This window comes from Triticum urartu, chromosome 4, assembly GCF_003073215.2.
Source record: "Triticum urartu cultivar G1812 chromosome 4, Tu2.1, whole genome shotgun sequence".
NCBI classification, from domain to species: domain Eukaryota; kingdom Viridiplantae; phylum Streptophyta; class Magnoliopsida; order Poales; family Poaceae; genus Triticum; species Triticum urartu.
In genome coordinates, this window is record NC_053025.1 from 351,853,701 (window position 1) to 351,872,432 (window position 18,732).

Genomic DNA, 18,732 nt, shown 5'->3' on the forward strand with positions numbered 1-18,732 from the left:
ATCTCATCAAGGATCATCTGACCTTCTTCCGGTGTTATGCACTTCTGACGGATTCCAGTCGCGCTTTCTCTATACAACTGTCCTTTTATGACTGTGAAGGCCTTGTACCGACGGACGATCTGTCGAGTCTCTTCTTCGTCCTCCGGGAGTTCTTTTCTTAGGATATACGCGATGTACGATACCGTCCAGTCGGGGGTGATCGTCAAGACTTCCATGATTAGGTCGACCACTGCAGGAACTTCGACTTCAGTCGGATCTATGGCGCTTTTCGGCTGCGGGGTTTCTTCTGTGAAGGGATCTTCTTGGACTGACGGCGAGTGGATGTGTTCCAGGAACACGTTGCTGGGAATGGCTTCTCTTTTGGAGCCTGTTTTTGCCAGATCATCGGCTGCCTGATTTTTCAGTCGGGGAATGTGATGAAGCTCCAACCCCTCAAATTTCTTTTCTAGCTTTCTTACTGCGCTGCAGTAACCGGTCATGGCCGGACTTCTGACGTCCCACTCCTTCATCACTTGATTAACCACTAAATCCGAATCGCCATAGACCATGAGGCGACGGACGCCGAGTGAAATGGCCATGCGCAACCCATACAAAAGTGCTTCATACTCTGCTTCATTATTGGAGGAGTCAAAGTGAATCTGGAGAACATATTTGAGCTTATCTCATCGGGGGGAGACTAAGACTATTCCCGTGCCGGAACCACTAAGCATCTTAGATCCATCGAAGAACATGGTCCAGTGCTCCGAGTGAACTTGAGTCGGAAGTTGCTGTTCAATCCACTCGGCGATGAAATCTGCGATTGCTTGGGACTTGATAGCCTTCTTTGCCTCGAACATGATATTTAAGGGAAGGAGTTCAATCGCCCACTTGGCCACTCGACCGGTTGCATCTCTATTGTGCAGAATCTCCGACAGCGGGGCGTCGCTGACGACTGTAATGGAGTGGTCAGAGAAGTAATGTGCAACTTTCTTTGTGGTCATATAAATCCCATATACAAGCTTCTGGTAATGGGGGTATCTTTGTTTTGAAGGGGTCAAAACTTCAAACACGTAATAGACTGGGCACTGAATTCTGAAGGCTTTTCCTTCCTCTTCCCGCTCGACCGTAAGTACTGTGCTGACAACTTGTCCTGTGGCTGCAATGTAAAGCAGCAAAGGTTCTTTGCTGATTGGGGCAGCAAGCACCGGCTGGGTGGAGAGCAGAGCTTTGAGATCTGCGAATGCTGCATCAGCTTCTGGAGTCCACTCGAATTTGTCAGACTTCTTCATCAGTCGGTAAAGAGGCAACGCCTTTTCGCCGAGACGAGAAATGAATCGACTTAAAGCGGCCAAGCAGCCTGTAAGCTTTTGGACATCGTGCACGCGTACAGGACGTTTCATCCGAAGTATGGTGCCAATTTTCTCAGGATTGGCGTCGATCCCTCGTTCGGAAACGAGAAAACCGAGTAATTTCCCACCTGGAACTCCGAATGTGCACTTTGATGGATTGAGCTTGATATCGTACCTCCTGAGATTGGCAAAGGTTTCAGCAAAGTCAGCCCACAGGTCGGAACCTTTTCGGGACTTGACCACGATATCGTCCATGTATGCCTCCACATTCTGACTGATTTGAGTGAGTAAACACTTCTGAATCATTCTCATGAACGTGGCTCCGGCGTTCTTGAGGCCGAACGGCATGGTGACGTAACAGAAGCACCCGAATGGGGTGATGAAAGCTATTTTAATCTCGTCGGGCCCATACAGACGGATCTGATGGTACCCGGAATAGGCGTCTAGGAAAGACAGTCTCTCGCAACCCGCAGTCGAGTCGACTATTTGGTCGATGCGAGGGAGGGGAAAATGATCTTTCGGGCAGGCCCGATTGATATGCTTGAAGTCAATGCACATGCAGAGTGACTTGTCCTTTTTGGGGACCATGATGACATTGGCGAGCCACTCAGAGTGGTGAATCTCTCGGATGAACTCTGCTGCCAAGAGCCGAGCCACTTCCTCGCTAATTGCTTGCTTCTTCTGGACGGCGGACCGTCGAAGATGTTCCTTCACAGGCTTAAATTTTGGGTCGACTCGTAGACGGTGCTCAGCCAGCCCTCTAGGAACTCCAGGCATGTCAGAGGGTTTCCATGCGAAGATATCCCAGTTCTCACGGAGGAGCTGGATGAGCGCTTCTTCCTATTTGGAGTCGAGCGTCGTTGAGATGTGAGTCGGAGCAGCGTTGGGGTCCGTCGGGTGAACGTGGACTGTCTTCGTTTCGCCAGCCGACTGAAAAGCTGATTCTGAGGTGGGCTTCTTGGCTCGCAGCAAATCGCTCGGGTCGGCAGTCTTTTGGTACTCTTTCAGCTCGACTACTGCCATCTGAGCGTCAGTGATCTTCGAGCCTTTCTGAAAGCATTCTTCCGCCTTCTTCCGATTGCCTGTAACAGTGATCACGCCTTTGGGGCCAGGCATCTTCAGTTTGAGATACACGTAACATGGTCGGGCCATGAAGCGTGCGTAAGCTGGCCTACCCAAAATGGCATGATAGGCACTCTGGAAGTCCACAACTTCGAATGTCAACCTTTCCTTGCGGTAATTCTTCGAATCACCGAAAACTACATCGAGAGCAATCTGGCCGAGCGACTCGGCTTTCTTCCCAGGAATGACTCCATGAAAGCTCATGTTGCTGGTACTAAGTCTGGACATCGGAATGCCCATCCCTTTCAAAGTCTCAAAGTACAGTATGTTCAGGCCACTGCCGCCGTCCATCAATACTTTGGTCAGTCGAGTGCCTTCGACAACTGGGTCGACCACCAAAGCTTGCCTCCCAGGGGTGGCACTATGCGTTGGGTGATCTGACTGGTCGAATGTGATGGCAGTCTACGACCACTTCAGGTAATTGGGTGTTGCCGGGGCAACCATGTTCACCTCACGGTTAATGACTTTCAGTCGACTCTTGCTCTCAACATCAGCAAAAATCATCAGGGTGGAATTGATCTGGGGATATCCATCGTCACTGTCTTCTTTGTCTTCAATCCTGTCTGGCTCTTTCTCCTTATCTTTGGGCTGCTTGCCCTGGAACTGCTGGATCAGGAGCCGGCACTATCAAGTGGTATGCTTTGGGTAAATAAAATTACCCTCTTCGTCTTTCTTGGTGTGGATGTGACACGGTAAGTCCAAAACATCATTCCCGTCTTGATCTTTGACCTTCTTGGGCTTCTAGGTGCCATTGGGTTTCCCCTTGAAGTTTCCCTGGGCAACGGCCAGGGCCTCCCCGGGAGCAGCTGGCTCGGCCTTTCGCTTCTGTTTCCGAGTGGAGTTTCCTCCAGTTTCCTAGGCGACTGCTTTGAGCTTGCCGCTTCGGAGTCGATCTTCGTCTTCACCATTAGCGTACTTGGTGGCGATCTCCATCATCCGATTTAGAGACATCTCTCCAGTTCGACCGAACTTCAGATTCAACTCTCTGTATTTAACGCCCTCTTTGAAAGCGCAAACTGCCTGATGGTTTGGCACGTTCTCAACTGTGTGGTGCAGCGTGATCCACCTCTGGATGTAATCCCTCAGTGTTTCATTCGGCTTCTGCTCTGTGAGGCCTGCAGGTCGTTTGCATGTTCCTTCAAAGGTCGTGACAAACACTCGGGAGAGGTCCTCCCAGGTGTAAATGCTGCTAGGTGCCAGCTGATTCAACCACGCTCTGGCTGAGCCCTCCAACATAAGAGGCAAATGCTTCATGGCCACTTCATCATTGCCACCGCCAATCTGTACAGCCACTCGGTAATCTTCGAGCCAAGTGTCAGGCTTGGACTCGCCGGTGAACTTGCTGACTCCAGTTGCCAGCCTGAAATTGGGAGGAATCACTGCGGCCCTGATGGCTCGACTGAAGCACTCCGGCCCTGAAACACGTGCTCTGCTGCTGTTGGCAGGCGCATCTCTGTCGTGCCCTCTCGATGAGCCCTGTTCCTGTCGACCAAACCTTGAACGAGGATAGACCTCGCATCAAAGCCTGGGTCTCTGGGGTCGACTGGAATCCTCTGCCCAACACTGTGAGGGCGTCTGTCATCTTGCCGTCAAGGCGCATATGACCCGCTCCTCGGGGGAGGGGTTGGCACTCGACGTCGATCATCTCGTCCGAATCGATGATCATACTGTTCATTTCTCCGGTACTGATCATGCCGGTCATCACGTCCCTCACGCCTCGGGGGCGATCTCGGGCTGTGGGCCGACTGAACTGTGTCTGCTGCAACGGATCGACTGTGGATCCTATCTCGCGACTGGGAAACGGCGGAATTCTGGTTTCCTGCCGCCCGGAGCAATGCTCTGATCTACAACAAGCCTCTGCCTGCCTCTGACTGGGATGGCTGAATTGATTCTGCTATACGGGCTGCGGCGGCTAGATTTTGAACTGGGGTTTGATATACCTGAGGCGGTGAGAAGGGCCGGCGCCGACTGGACTCGGGAGCTAGCGGACGTCAACTGGACTCGGGAGCCCGACGACGCGCTTGCTCGTTGAGTATTCGCTGGAGATTCTCCAGTCGAGTGCGCTCGGCTAGGTTAGCAAGGCGCACGTCCTCCAAGGCCCGGGCCTCAGGGGTTTCTCCAACAATAGGAGTGAGGAGTGCATCCATGTTCCGGCGGCGAAGCTCCTCCCACTGTAACGACGTGAGAGGTTTGGGCAGATACTCATCGTGGGAACGCGACGGGTCGCCTCCGCCCGTAGCTCCGCCAGTGCGAGGGAAACCGGGTGGACTGTGAGTCCCATCGACTGCCAGAACCTCAGCCGCTGGGTCGCTGCTGTCGCACTCGGATGTGGTCTCCATGGAGCAAGTCGACAGGTCGAACAGACCATAGAGGGACTCGGCGGGCTCGATGGCCGCAACTTGTGGGGCTGCCGACTGGCGGGCCACGGCGTGCCTCACCCACCGCTGAAGCCTCGACCGACCGGAGCGCTTGCGCTGGTGGGAGACAGGGCGGGGAGACGACGCATGGGTCGACCGATACTGGGTCGACGGCTGCCGCAGGAGGATGCCGCGAATGCATGCGCGGAAGTGCGTCGCGCCGCGGACGGGGAGCGCGTCGATGTCGAGTGGTGCCTCCTGAAGCCAGGCGGAGTCGTCGGCGAGGAAGGTGAGCGCGCCGAGACAGATCTCGCGGCCCTCCACCAAAACTCCGCAAAAAACCATGATCAAAGGGATCGGAAAAGACCGCAACTTCTCCAACTAAGCGCTAAGATTCCTGCCCCAAGGTGGGCGCCAACTGTCGTGGTTCTAACTCTGACAGTGATGTAGGGGGGTGAGTATGGAGAGGCTAGATCCTAGCTATTGGGAAGTTTTTACACGCGAGGTTTACGAGTTCAGGCCCTTCTCGGAGGAAGTAATAGCCCTACGTCTCGGAGCCCGGAGGCGGTCGACTGGATTATGCGTGTATGGATTACAGGGGTGCGAACCCTTCCTACTGAGGAGGGGGGTGGCTTATATAGAGTTCGCCGGCCCCCTCCTGCCCTCAGTAATGCAGGGTTTAAAGTACATTTAAGGTGGGGCGTTACTGGTAACGCCTCTAATAAAGTGATCTAATGACCATGAAGACTACTTAACAGCTAACCGTTTGCCTACGGAGTGACTGTAGGCCTCCTGGCTGTCGAGTGATTAGCTTCATGGTCGAGTGGTAGCTTCTTGGTCGAGTGTCTTGAACCTGTCGAGTGGAGTACCTTCAAGTCGATTGATAGGTGATTTCTTCTAGGGATGTCCTTGGGTTGGACTCCTTGGGACGGATCCGTGCTCCTACCCCAGGTACATAGCTTCATCACTATTCACATGTTTATTATCAAACCCTTGGGAGTTACTTCTACGTTATGCTTTTATTGCCATGCTATGCTTGTAGACGTGGATTGGCTTTGAGAGTATCCATGACAGATGTGAGTTTTTATTTAATGGTTAACTTAAGGTGGCAACTTTAACACACATCTAGGTGGATTAAGGCACCTAGGGAACCCAATTATTGCCTGTATTTTTGGAAATCCCGGGGTACCGTGTGATTCTCCTATGGACTGCCACCCAGGCTCAAATGGATCATAAGATTATTCATGCTGGAAACTTCCTGTTAACGGCCTGTTCACATATAGCCCATTTACAGCTCGCTAACCCAGGGCCCGTTTACGGCCTATCCGAATTAGGCCTAGTAGTGTCATGTGGGCCGTCCAATATAATTCCAGCCCGTTTTAACTTCTGGCCCATGTATGGCCCATGATGTCTTTCGGCCCTTATGAGGCCCTTAGTAACTCTCGGCCCATTAACGGCCCGTGGTAAAACTGGCCCATAATGAACAGTGTATCACTTTATACCCATTAACGGCACGTGGTGAAACTGGCCTGTAATGAACAGTGTATCACTTTATACCCATTAACGGCCCATTATTCCGTTGGGCCATTTCCAGCCCATGTTATCTTTCGGCTTCCTCAGGGCCCATTTATTCTTGGGCTCATTTCCAGCATTCGTTTACTTACGGCCCATTACTGTCATTTTCTACTTGTGGGCCAAATTCAGCCCATGGTTACAATCGACCCGTTTGTGGCCCATTAATACATTGGGCCGTTTTCATAGCGTCATCAAATACGGCCAATTAATGACGGCCCATTATGGTCGGCCCATGAACGGACGATTTCAACTCTAGCCCATTTACGACCATAATGTGGTCTGTTATTGGCCCATGTTTGGCCAACCGATCATATGGCCCAGAGAAGGCCCATTGACGATACGGCCCATAGAAGGCCCATTCTGTCTATGGTACATATAAGGGCCAGTTCTTTTGGGCGACTCTACTTGAATCGCCCCCCTCCCCAGTTTCTCCCAGAATCGCCACTCCATATGTTTTTTACAATCCTAGCTAATTAGACCTTAACTAGATAGAATTGTAAAAAAAATATGGAGTGGCGATTCTGGGAGAAGCTGGGGTGGGGGGCGATTCTGGGAGAATCGCCGAAAAGAACTGGCCCTAAGGCCCATTGTTTCTATGCCCCGTAGAAGGCCCATTGTTTCTACGGCCCGTAGGAGGCCCATGTTAGGTACAGTAAATATGTAGCCCATGGTTATTGTGGCCTAGTTTTAAATAATAGGTTGTTGCGGCCACTAGCTAACCGCGGAAAAAGAACTGCACTAACTACAAGAAAACAAATAAACAAGGCAATATGGAAATAAATTAGCAAGCAACTTACGCTAGGCTATCACGGCTATTACACATATTACATCCATTGGGCACCAAAGTTTGCTACCAGTGCAAATATAGGAAACAAAGCAGCATATAAACGCCGCGGCAGAACAAGTCCGGAACTGAAACCACTTCAGAAGAGCTCAAGAAACAATATCCTGGGTATCCATAATGCTGGCAAGATGCTTAGCAAGCTTATTAACTTTCCCTTGTTTGGCACTTAAATCCTCCAGCACTTGCTGTTGCACTAGAAAGTATGCATGTGAATTCTGCAGGGACTTCCTCAGTCCTTCGGCTTCCTGTCGCATAACATCTGATCGATGTCTTTCAACTTGAAGTTGAGACTCAAGAAGCTGAACTGATTCAGGCAGGGAGTTCGAAGAGCTGGTGCCAGCAGTAGTAGCCAGTAACTCAAGCACTACATCAAGACAGTACTTTGGGGTTGTCTCGATGTCTTCATTATAGTTTCTATCAGCTTTATTGGAGATCAACAGGGATGTCTCACTATCTTGAACCTTATCTGCATTACTTCCTTTACCATTGCAGAACAGGGTACTCTTCTCCACTATTTTTTCCATGTTCTAAAAGAGAAACAAACAAACACATCACAAGTTTACAATGTAGTATATGAAACTCATTTTGGTAAACCATTTCAGTAGTAAGGTGGACAGGATAACAACATGAAACAAACATATATCTATGTAGTATGGTCATTGTATGGTCTATATCATTCTACTTTATGTTGCCAAATCAAGATAGATACAGTTCGAATAATATCTATTTAAGACAAAGCAGCATAGAGAGAATATAAGTGTGGGAAACTACACAACAATAACAACACTTGTAATGTGCATGGCATGAGAACATAACTCTTTATTCAATTGAAACTGAAATCAACATAGAGCAAGTTACAATAGCAAACACGTTAAGGAAACAGTTTTAAAACATACCTGTTGATCCATTGGAGTTTCAATTGCATCCTTCAAATTTGAAATTAGTTGGTATGAGTAAATACAGCAATGCAAGAGCAAATTAGTATGAACCATAGCTACAGAACCTGACTTGAGAACAATTCTTATTTTTCTTTAAGTGTTGACTTGGGGTTCGGAGTGGTGGTCCTTGTGCTTTGGACACTGCAGTTGCCTTACTAACTGCTTGTGTTTGGATGCTCTGTGGTGGAGACGGTGATGTGTCAATGGGAACTGGGTTACTATCTGCTGGGGTTGGGGTTAGAAGGGGTGTAGTTGGTTCTCTGTCCAACTGGGTAGGGGTACAATCTGCGTGAGTGTGGGTTATGTGTGGTGGGGCTGGTTCTTGGTTAAGTACAACAACGGATCTATCTCCATCGACAGGTAGCGCGATCTTTTCTGAAGACCATGTTTTTACTCCCACAGATGCTGCCATCTCTCCCTCCAATTGAAATGGCTGATAAACAAGAAAAGTAATTGAATGTACATACATTTTAAGACAGACACATGCAATGGATAGTAGGGAAGAAAACAGGGCATGAAATAATTCACATTTATGTGGTCTAACCAAACAGAATAGCAGGACATAATTTCACATATATGATGGGTAACTAAAGAGGATAGCATGACACAATTTCACATGTATGATGGCTAACTAAACAGGATAGAATGACATAATCCATAATATGATGACTATGTAAACATGATGACATGATATAACTATACGATGTGTCTATTAAAGTGGTTGGCATGCCATAAATCACAAACATGACGTCGATGGAAACATGATGGCATGATATAATTCACGGATAGAATGACATAATTCAAAATATGATGACTATGTAAATAGGATGAGATGATATAACAATATTATGTCTTTAGAAAATGGGTTGGCATGCTATAATTCAGATACATGCTGTCTATGTAAACATCATGGCATGATATAATTCAAATATATGATTTATATACTAAGGAAGTGAGGAGAGGGCAATCGCATATATGATGTGTCAACTAAGGAGATGGCATTCAATATCGTGTATATGATGTAAAAACTAAGCATTGCAATACAACATATGCATGATATGAGTAATATAACCCTGCCAAGTTTGAGCATACACCTCAGGGGGATAATAGGAATGGTCATCTGCCTCTGAATCCTCCTCTGACGAGCTATCTATAACCGACAAGATATCTGCTTCGGGAGGTAGCATTGTCTGCTCTGAAGACCTTGTTTTCACTCTAGATTTCTCCATCACCAATTCAAATGGCTGATGCATAGGAAGAGCAGTTGAATATACAAACATTGTCGACAAAAGCAATGATAAATACAAAAAAGGAAGGCATGATATAATTCACATATATGACGCTTGGCTAAACAACATGGCATTGCATAATTCACATATATAATGCCTTGCAACAAGATAGCATTGCATAATTCACATATATAATGTCTTGCAATAAGATGGCATTGCATAATCACATATATGGTAATTAGACACTAAACAGGTGGCATTCACACAAAGCATGTCTAAACTAAGAAAATGACATAGCAATGCAAGATACCATACGCACGATATGAGCAACATAACCCTGCCAAGTTAGAGCATGCACCTTGGGGGGGGATATGGCTGGATATATCTAAAACAAAGTGAGATTATGTAAGGAGTGCATGCACAAATCCAGAGTGATGGTAGCAAACTGTGGATAGACCCAAAACCAATGATAGCAGGAAGATAATAGCTTTAGTTAAAAAATACAGATAATGGCTCCTTTAATGTTTGTTTGCACCCAACATGAAACTCATAGTAGACACCCGAGATTAGCCAGATAGTAGACATATAGTACTGATTGCTGCCCCAATATGTACCCCACAACCATTTTAAAACTCAAGTTTCAGCATAAGTTTGGACCTGACTCGGAGTCTAATAGGTGAACCTGACGATAAAGTAGCATGTCATCATATTAAGCGATGCATAATGTAAGCAGACACGGAAGAGTGTTGTCTCTCTTGCGGACCCGCGTAGTCCTCAAGGTCATCTGCTTAGTTGATGATGGTAATGTAGTTGTCGTGGCTACCGGCGGCGGGGAAGAAGATCTGAGGCTGCGAAAGACAGTCTGGAGAGCGGATCCCTACTTTGGTGAACCCTTCCGTCGTTGGAGTAGCTGAGCTGGGGTGGAACACAGCACTGCAGGAGCAGGACAAACCACTCAAGGTTTTCTTTGACACATATTTGTAACAGAAGTAATTTTGTAAGGGCTTGTTTGAATTTGAGGATTCTAACAATGCAGGGATAGCAAATAGACAGGAATAGGATAGGAATGCATGTGCAAAACAGAGAATTTAAAAACACAAGATTTCTGCCAATCTAGGTGTTTGGTTCACTAGAATTGGAAGAACACAGGATGCAAAGAAGCATGGTGAGATTAAGTCAAACCACAAGAAAATGTACGGTTATAATGCTATTATGCTACTATCTCTTAGTCTTGTGCTTCATGAATAGAAATTTGAAAAGGAGGACAAGTGGAAATTAAAATTCCTACGGTTTTTCTTTCAAGGAGACACTAAAGGAACAAATCCTACAGTTTTCCTTTGCTCCATTCCTTTGCAGCAAATTCATGAAAAGTAGTACCATAGGAAACTTTCCAATTCCTATGTTTTTCATTCACTTTTCTTTTCAAGCACAGTCGATTCTAGTAGGTAGGCTTGAGCAAGGAAAAGCCTACACTAAGAAAATGTTTTTGTGCTACTTCTATTACTTTGGACCCAGGCGACTGCCCTACTAGCTTAGCTCCCAGGGCCATCGACAAATGCATAGCTCAAACGCGCAGAGATAAATAATGATGGCGTTCAAGAGAGTCCATCACGGATAGCTAAGTTGCATGGTACCTGACTGCTTGTCATATAGTAGGATAAAATAATCGTATTTCCCGTTACTCCGTGTGCTCAGTGGACAATATATATAACATGTAGACTAAAAAAGAGATGCAACAAGTGTACAACCTCTTTGGCGAAGCCATGTCAATCTCATCGTGATTGCCTTGGCAGGTGAGGATGCTCCAGCTGAGTTGGCTGTCGGAGGACGGGAAGAAGATCTTAGGCGTCTAGAGATGGAGCCCGATGTACTGCTCCGTTGTGATGGAGGGTCTCATCATTGGAGCAGCTCCGGTGAGTTGTACGACACCGAGGCTCAAGCAGGACAAGAGAGACAACGTTAACCTGAGTGGAATTCTAATAACATCTCCAATAAATGACGTAAAACACATAACCACAAAGTGCTAGATGTAAAATACATCAGCCACACATCTCTGAACTTATCTGTCGAAACTGAATTTAACTGTCGAAACTGAACTTAACTGTCAAAACTGAATTTTGCTGTCGAAACTGAACGCACTAGAGGTGAGGCTACATGTTAGTCGACTGACTTTTTCATCTCTGGTCAGTCGATTTTGCAATCGTTGGATACGAAATTAAGGGCCTGGAGTTCATCTTCAACCTCCACCCCCCTGAGCCGCCAGCCACCACCAGCGACCACCGTCCCACCCTGAACCCTAAGATAGATAGTGGGGTACCTCCCCGGCGAGCCCCCCTCCCCACTGCGGCTAGTTCTTCCTTAACTCCGGCGAGCCCCCCCCCCCACCCCCTAAAAATCGACTGAGCCAAAAGTCGATTCAGTCGATTGAAGTGTAGCTAAATCAGAGCAGCATCGCAAGCAAGAGCAAGAGCGAGAGCAGTAGCGTGAGCAAGGGCAAGAGCAAGAGCATACAAGGTAGGGGACCGAGAGCAAGAACAGAGCAGCAGTGCGAGCGAGAGCTAAAGCAGCAGCAGCTCCTACTGATGTGGACGTCACGGCCGAGGGAGCGACGCCATGGAGGAAGTGGCTGGCGATGCCGCCGTGGATGGAGCCGCACCGTGTCGGCTCGGGACCGAGCGCCGGCAGCACCGTGAGATCAAATCAAGAAGAAAATGCGGCGATTAGTGTACAACCTCTTTGGTGGCGCCGATTAGGCCGCAGCTTCATCCGAGGAATTGGTGATGATGATGCTCTTCCGGTGGTGCAGGTGAAGACAGCGGTGTGGGAATGGAGGTGGCGCGAAAGATGAGGGGAATGTCGGGGCAGCTCCTTGGAGGTGGAGGATGGGGTGGCTGAACCGGCGGGACGACCAGATTGACGACGGATCCTCATCTGGTACGGTGGATGAGGGACGTCGAGGTGTTGCTGTGGACGATGTGGGTTGATGGGTGGACGGATGGGATGGGAATGGGGAATGAAGGAGGGTGTGGGGCTTCACGTGTTTTCCCGGCCTCGGTGTATGAATGGGTGGACAGATGGGATGTGAGTGGGGTACCATGGCTTAGGGACGCGCTTGTTTGAAATGTGGGGTATGTTACGAAAGTACGCCCACCGATTTGAGGCGGTTTCTTTCGGTTCAGGGGTATCACGTGCATTTCGCGTGTCGGGATTTCACAGGAGGTGGGAGTTTTCGCGCGCGTTGTAATTTTGGAATAGCAAGGCGCGGGTTGAGATGGAGGGTGTTGTCGGAGCACAACGAGACAAAGATATATCTTAAATATTTAAGGCTAACAAGGCGTGGGTTGAAATTTCCGGACAAGCCTAACGTGTACTGTACCAAATCAATTCGCACTAGAAATGTCATTCAAAACTTTGAATTCATGTTATGTTTAATTAAAATATTTCGCTACGTGTATAATGCATGCAACCTACTACTCAAATGAATGTTCTAGTGCATTCCAAACGTTTATACTACCGCTTCAATATGAACTAAAATTGAATTCGTTTCTCTATTTGAATAAGATCTACAATAATGATTGTTGTGCAGTCAAAGCATTTGAATTCGTTTCTCTGTTTTAATGAGATCTACCATCATCATTATTGTCAAGTTAAACCATCACTTGTGTATTATCTTCACAGCACACCACATGATTAGTCTCGAGTTACATATGAACTATGTGTACTATATGAACTCGAACTCGATTTTTTGAATCCACTTTATCTTGATTTCAAATCATAGTACATTTCAAGCTCTAGCTAGATCTTCATAATCTAAACCATGTCTCATATGTGTAATGTGTTTATCACATTATGTATGGTGCCCCACCCCCTACACCTACAAGTATTTAGATGTGAGTTGCAAACACCACACATTACCACAAATTCACATAAAATGTGAGAATGTTCGATATATAGTATTGTTTAGATTGTTCGATATTTAGTTGTAAGCTGCAAACGCCACACGTTATCACAAATTCAAATAAAATGTGAGATTGTTCGATGTATAGTATGGTTTAGATTGTTCGACATTTAGCTGTGAGTTGCAAACGACATGCATTATCACATTATGGTATAACATGTGCAAAACCACAACACGTGTATCACCGCTATATTCATGCATGCATATTTAAAACACTAAGATCTCCTATTCAAATATATGAATCCACTTTCATATCAAGTTATGATCTTTGTTAGTCTCTTACACCCACACAATCCTCTAACCTTTGTGGCTACCACCCACTTTCTCTTGTGCATGCACACGCCCTCCCCCTCCCTCAGCATTCTATCCATCACGCACATTCATTTTTTTCTTTAGGTTGTTCTCCCACAGTCTCCACAACTCCTTTCCGACACACACCGATCGATAAACCTCTCTAGCGATGTCTGCCTACAACATACACACGCACCTTCAATCTCTTCCTTTATGTGTCCTTGCCTCATGTCTCTCATACGGTCCCACACACATGTAAACTCGCGCCCCTCTTTTTATCGATCTCACAACCGCACACTCCTCCCCCTATCTAGCTAGTAGCTGGGCCTCTCGCACCACCTCCTAGCTCCATTCTCTTTGTCTATCCGTCTCGCCGGGCCTTATTTGCCTCTAACAAATGGACGTACACCGACCGATCTCCCGCTATACGTATAGCTAGCTTGGTCCTTATAACTCGTTTTTCCCACGCGTCGATCGATCTACCTCATTAGTTATGTCTCTCCCTTCCTCCGACAAACAACAATTGATCTACTGATCTAGTTAGGTTTGCTTACCAAACACATGGTTCCCCTTCATCATCAATGGATGCGTCCCGACAGATCTATCACACACAGGGACACACAGAAACACATCCCCACTCTTATTGATAATATTGCAGTTCCACCCTCATTTTGTCTAGTAGGCCTCTCCCACCATCTTCGAGAAGCAACTCCATCACCCAGCCATCACTCTACCCCTGTCCCTCCCTCTCTCTCTCTGTCCCATCCTATTTCCCGTCCTTCAGTTATGTATGGATGTTGACCGATCTCCCTCAAGACGTAGCTGGGTCTCTCCTTCTCAACACATATATGAGTCGTTCTACCTCTATAGTTAGGCCTCTGCCTAACCCTCCTGAGGGAGTTCTGGATTAGGGGGTCTTCGGACAGCCGGACTATATCCTTTGGCCGGACTGTTAGACTATGAATATACAAGATTGAAGACTTCGTCTCGTGTCTGGATGGGACTCTACTTGGCGTGGAAGGCAAGCTAGGCAATACGGATATGTACATATCCTCCTTTGTAACCGACCTTGTGTAACCCTAGCCCTTTCCGGTGTTTATATGAACCGGAGGGTTTTAGTCCGTAGGACAACATACAATCATACCATAGGCTAGCTTCTAGGGTTTATCCTCTCCGATCTCGTGGTAGATCAACTCTTGTAATACCCATATCATCAAGAATAAATCAAGCAGGACATAGGGTTTTACCTCCATCAAGAGGGCCCGAACCTGGGTAAAACATCGTGTCCCCTGCCTCCTGTTACCATCCGCCTAGACGCACAGTTCGGGACCCCCTACCCGAGATCCGCTGGTTTTGACTCCGACACCTCCCCACCCCCCTCCCACACACACACACCGATACATCGAGCACTCTAGTCATGTCTCCCTGCCACACACAAACTTGACCTGGGCCCTCTGACGTTCCGGTAGGTTAGTTACCGTATATCTTTGCCTTGCACACACACACACAATTTCGATGGCTCTCTTCATCGATCTCGCACCCACCCACTTGATCCTCTCTTCGACTCTATCGATATCTATGACCCCTCCCTCTCTTCTCATGGATCGCCCGACCCTCTATATATGATATAGATAGGCCTCCATTTGACACACATTGCATGCAAAATTTTTTTTGAGATGTCATCGACACATATTCCCACAAATACATTCACGAAATTAACCTCCCCCCAAAACAAAAAACACTCACGAACGCACAAGCCATTTATCTAGCTTTGTATCTTTTACACACACCCACGTAGGTGGCAGACATGCACGAAGAGAAGAGGTGCACGCACGACGCACGTACTCCCGTATCTTTCCCAACGACACCCGCGCGAGTACACGGTGGAGATCATTTCTGTATGAAAAGGTAGCCCACGTCGTAATTTGACACGTGTACTAGTTGTCCACTAGATGGAGGGAGGATCGTCTACCACGGGTGAACAAACAAATTGCGACTTGACGCGTAATGTTAAATAAGAGGCAAACCATGTGGGACCTACCTTAGAGGCAAGGGTCTATACAATAGAGTACTTTTGATGTGTCCCGTCAACTCGTAGAATGAGGAGAAGCTTGCTTAGTACGCCGTCTCCCCCACCCATGGGCGCGGTGGCTCGCAGGATGAGGTGAAGCTTGCTTACTAGTAGTAGTATTGTACGCCTTACGCCTGCTCCCTCGCCCACGCGCACGGTGGCTCGCATGACGAGGAGAAAATTTTACTACTCCCTCTATTTACTCCTCATCCGTACTACCTTGGTTAGAGAGATTATCATATTGTTTGGAATATATATGTCCTTTAGTAGATTTCAATATGAACTACTAGTATATACTCCAAACACTGGTGTATATAGACGTATTTTAGAGTGTAGATTCACTCATTTTGCTTCGTACGTAGTCCATATTGAGGCCCTGTTTGGTTCATAAGTCCTAGGACTTTTTCTAGTCCCAACTATAAAGTCCCTACTCCTTAAAAAGTCCCTTCCTGTTTGTTTTCAGGGACTAAAAAGTCCGTAGTCCCTCCCTAGAGGTTATTGAATGACCAGGTTACCCCTAGTATACAGAAAAATAACAACCAAATAACACCATGGGGCGGCGGGCGAATGGGTGCAGGGAGGAGCATTGTTGGAGAAGTCCCAAAAAAGACTCTCCTTGAGAGTCTTCTTCATTAAGTCCCAAAAAGCAAGTTTTAGCCCCTAGTAGTCCCTGCTGTTTGGTTAAAAAGTCTCTAAGAGGGACTTCTTCTAGTCCCTACACTAAAAAGTCCCTGGAAACAAATACCCCCTACATAAAGCTGAGACACTTATTTTGGGACGGAGGGAGTATATATTTATTATGATCTATCAATCATTGATATGCGATAGCATGCATGTTAGTCTCCTTTGTATTTGATGAAATGTTGCAATGGGCAACCTTGGACGCAAGATACATGTAATAGAAGCTCGAAGCTTCATAGCATTGTACTATCTCGCTGATAAATTACAGTATGTACTATACTAGTACTTCCTCCATTCCTAAATATAAGTCTTTGTAGAGATTTCACCATGAACCACATACGGATGTATATAGATGCATTTTAAGTTTAGATTCATTCATTTTGTTCCATATGTAGTCCACCTAGTGGAATCTCTACAAAGACTTATATTTAGGAATGGAGGGAGTACTATGTAAAGAGTTAGGTGTCGCACGGTGTCCAGAAAATATGGTGATAGTGTGAGGTGGGCCATGTAATCACTGAGCCTGCGTGTTTTCACTGCTCTTTCACTCCTCCGGTGTAAGAATTGAGAAAATTGTAATCTAGTAGTACCTCCTTTCGCCGAAAGCATGGGACATCCGACAGTCCTACCACCTCAGTAATAATGACCAAAGAGCCGTCAAATCACATAGACCCAGCAGTAAGTTGGACGAACGAAGCAACCATTACTCTTGAATGCACTTCTCCCTTCAACGCAGGCGCCAGTGAGAGGTCGCGTCCGCTCTGCCCGGGCATGAATGCGGCACCGATTCTGTGGAGCGGCGATGATCGTCTCAGGAGGGAAGCGCGCGCGGGCGATGGAGGGGCTTTGGGTGGGCCAGGCTGGTGAGGAGCGGGCGTGGCAGTTGTCCGCCTGTCCCTACCGGACGCCCGGAAACGAGAGGATGCACCGACTCTCGTGGCTACAATCGTACACTACACACCATCTCTCTGTAGGAGTAGGTTGATCTGTCGCTCTCTCTAACACACACATGCTGTTAAACACACACACGCACACGCACACACAGGTTCATAGAATAGGAAAATCATGAGAGTGTGAAGCCACAGGAAGTGAGATACAAATGGAGTACGTACAAGAAGCGAAGAGGTGACGAATATTCCATCAAACCTGGACTGAGGAGTAGTACTCCCTCCGTCTAGGTGTTAAGTCATCTTACGGAAATCAGATATTCCCAAAATGTTTAGGCGTCGTTCGTTAACTGCGCATCTCAATCCCCTCCTAGCCTCGTTGCTAGCGAGCGTTGTTACTTAGGGAGCGTTTGGATCCTTAGCAAGAACAGCTTATAGCATAGCCGGGCAAGGTTAGGCGTTTGGAACTGTTAAAATATTTTAGCTTTTGTGGGCCAGCTAGCTTGGGTGGGCTAGAAAAACCTTGCTAGCTCAGAAGAGCCAGATCGGCTCGCTTCCGATGGCAAACTTCGCGTAGTAGTAACATAAACTAGTAACATATGCATGTTAATAGTCCAAGTTACTCACCACTATGACCAGCCTAAGCAATGTAACCAAACACTCCTTACTCTGGCATGTTATCTCCCCTGAAAACCCAATGCATGGAGCGCAACTATGCATTGGTCAGTCAAGAAATCAAAGTTGGCTTGCATGCGAGTTAATACGTAGCCCTGCATGGTAGCTAAAATGACATCTCTTAGTTGTTTGGATTAATTGTTGCGTTTAGAGACAAAAATCAGGGCTTTGATTGGAGGAATGACCTGTCAAGTTTCTCCTTCTCCTCCAATCTGCTTGCACCTTGGTCCCGTTGCACACTACAAAAAAAATACACTTCCGTGATGATACGTGTTTGTCACAGTAGGTCGCTTTTTTGGTCATGCATGTACATCCATGACAAATTTATGATTGAATCAAGATAGTCATACCTGTGCTGTCGTAGAAGTGTACGATGACATTACCAAAATTATCATCACGGAAGTGTCCACTTCCATGACAATAAATCGCGTGTCACAGAAGTGCTTTCGTCAAGGGTGACCGACACGTGGCATCCACCGTAACGGAACGCCGTTAAGCTATCGGGTCGGGTTTTGGATCCGATAATCCGTTAACAGCCCCGACCAATGGGAAATTTCCACGTGTAAAATTCTTATTTGCCGGACGAAACACGTGTCAGCTCGTCAGTGGGTCAGATAGGCGCCTATGATATGTCGACACGTGGCACGGCCCAACAGTGGCCCATTCTGGTGAAAAAGGACGACCCAGTAAAAATTAGCAAGCCGGCCCATATAAGGCCTACTTGTGTCAGGTCCATTTAAGCCCACGTCCCATACGAGATGTGCCAATTCGGTCCA